Source organism: Nerophis ophidion, linkage group LG28 (assembly GCF_033978795.1).
Source record: "Nerophis ophidion isolate RoL-2023_Sa linkage group LG28, RoL_Noph_v1.0, whole genome shotgun sequence".
In the NCBI taxonomy this organism is placed as follows: Eukaryota; Metazoa; Chordata; class Actinopteri; order Syngnathiformes; family Syngnathidae; genus Nerophis; species Nerophis ophidion.
In genome coordinates this window covers 2552913-2555588 of record NC_084638.1, presented here as the reverse complement: position 1 = coordinate 2555588, position 2676 = coordinate 2552913, and the positions used below count along the sequence as shown (strand labels likewise).

At 41.0% G+C, this 2676-nt stretch overlaps 1 pseudogene; it reads right to left on the bottom strand.

The window, feature by feature from the left end:
* Window positions 1-2676, bottom strand: part of LOC133544966 (metabotropic glycine receptor-like) — a 190900-nt pseudogene extending 188224 nt beyond the window's left edge.

Below are 2676 nucleotides of genomic sequence, written 5' to 3'. Positions count from 1 at the left end.
TTTTTAACATGTTTAAACTAGCATGAAAACCGCTCAAATGAAGATCAGCCCGTGAAAAGCTCTTGTATTTAATTCTGAAAATCCTCAAGAAGTTGCCAAATCTTTACACATTTTTTTTCTAAACCAAAATATCTTCTTTAAATACTTATTTTCTCAATTTTGACATTTTTAAACGAGCATGAAAACTGCTAAAATGAAGATCAGTCGGTGAAAAAGCTCTTGTATTTTATTCGGAAAATCTTCAATATGTTGCCGAATTTTTACACACAAAATCTTGTTTAATACTTCTTTTTTTTTCATTTTTAAACTAGCGTGAAAACTGCTCAAATGAAGATCAGTCCGTGAAAAGCTCTTGTATTTAATTCTGAAAATCTTCAAGATGTTACCGAATCTTTACACACGATTTTTCTAAACCAAAGAAATATATTTTTTAAATACTTTTTTTTCTCAATTTTGACATTTTTAAATGAGCATGAAAACTGCTAAATTGAACATCAGTCAGTGAAAAGTTCTTGTATTTAATTCTGAAAATCCTCAAGAAGTTCCCAAATCTTTACACATATTTTTTCTAAACCAAAATATCTTCTTTAAATACTTATTTTCTCAATTTTGACATTTTTAAACGAGCATGAAAACTGCTCAAATGAAGATCAGTCAGTGAAAAGCTCTTGTATTATATTATGAAAATCCTCAAGATGTTGCCGAATTTTTTACACACAATATCTTGTTTAATACTTTTTTTTTCTTCTCATTTTTAAACTAGCATGAAAACTGCTCAAATGAAGATCAGTCCGTGAAAAGCTCTTGTATTTAATTCTGAAAATCCTCAAGATGTTGCCGAATCTTTACACATAACTTTTCTGAACCAAAATATGTTCTTTAAATACTTATTTTCTCAATTTTGAAATTTTTAAACTAGCATGAAAACTGCTCAAATGAAGATCAGTCAGTGAAAAGCTCTTGTATTATATTATGAAAATCCTCAAGATGTTGCAGAATTTTTACACACAATATCTTGTTTAATACTTTTTTTTTCTCATTTTTAAACTAGCATGAAAACTGCTCAAATGAAGATCAGTCTGTGAAAAGCTCTTGTATTTAATTCTGAAAATCCTCAAGATGTTGTCGACTCTTTACACACAACTTTTCTGAAGCAAAATATCTTCTTTAATTGACATTTTTAAACGAGCATGAAAACTGCTCAACTGAAGATCAGTCCGTGAAAAGCTCTTGTATTATATTATGAAAATCCTCAAGATGTTGCCGAATTTTTACACACAATATCTTGTTTAATACTTGTTTTTTTCTCATTTTTAAACTAGCATGAAAACTGCTCAAATGAAGATCAGTCCGTGAAAAGCTCTTGTATTTGATTCTGAAAATCCTCAAGATCTTGTTGACTCTTTACACACAACTTTTCTGAAGCAAAATATCTTCTTTAAATACTTATTTTCTCAATTTTGACATTTTTAAACGAGCATGAAAACTGCTCAAATGAAGATCAGTCCGTGAAAAGCTCTTGTATTATATTATGAAAATCCTCAAGATGTTGCCGAATTTTTACACACAATATCTTGTTTAATACTTGTTTTTTTCTCATTTTTAAACTAGCATGAAAACTGCTCAAATGAAGATCAGTCCGTGAAAAGCTCTTGTATTTAATTCTGAAAATCCTCAAGATGTTGCCGAATCTTTACACGTGATTTTTCTCAACCAAAATATCTTCTTTAACTACTTATTTTCTTAATTTTGACATTTTTAAACGAGCATAAAACTGCTAAAAACTAGGGACATTTCTTCCATCTTGGCTATAATTGAATGGGATCAATCATGATGAATCCACATTTACCTGAACTGGGGTGCGGAGTCCCCCCTGAGTCCGTAGAACCCCGCCGACAAGGTGAGCAGCCAGTAGGGCACAAAAGCCCCCTGCTCGCACTCCAGGTACGGCGCGGACCACTTGACGTGGTTCTGGTCCAGCAGGTGGATTCCAGTCTCGGACCTGCGCGTGTGCGCTCCCCTTCCGTCCCTAAACTCGTGGAACCACTCGGACTCGGGGCTCCGGCTCCTCAGCAGCCGGTGCGCGGAGCCGGAGAGGTCGCGCAGCACCACCCGCTCCTCGCTCCGGGTGGCCTGCAGGAAGACGTGCGCGTCCCCGTGGAGGCTCACCACCGCCCGGTGGATCTTGGGGTCGCCCTCCAGGATGCTGCGGACCAACGCCTGGTACCACAGCCGGTCCCCGGCCTCCCCGGACCTGTTGTTGGCCTGCAGGATCACGCTCAGGAAGTTGGTGGCGTGCGTCACGGTCTCCAGGACGCCGCGCAGCGGGTCGTGCGAGGCGGCGTGGAGGCCCCCACGCAGGCTGCGGAGCTCGTACCTCCGCGAGCAGTTGACCTGCCTCAGCGCGGCCGAGTCGCCGCTGTGCAGGAAGGCGGTCACCACCCGCGGGAGGTCCTCCTCGATCTTGTGCGCCACCACGCCGCGCGCCGTGGGCTGCTGGGGCGGCTCCCGGTTGGCGACGTGGGTGCCGAGAACCACGTCGTCCGACCACTCCACGTACCCGTAATTGGAGCCCAGAACCAGCCCCGTGTGCAGGAGCACGACCAGTAGCGCCATATCAAAGCCACTTTTCAGCGTGATTTTTTTTTCCACTCAATGCGCCATCCACTCACCCAC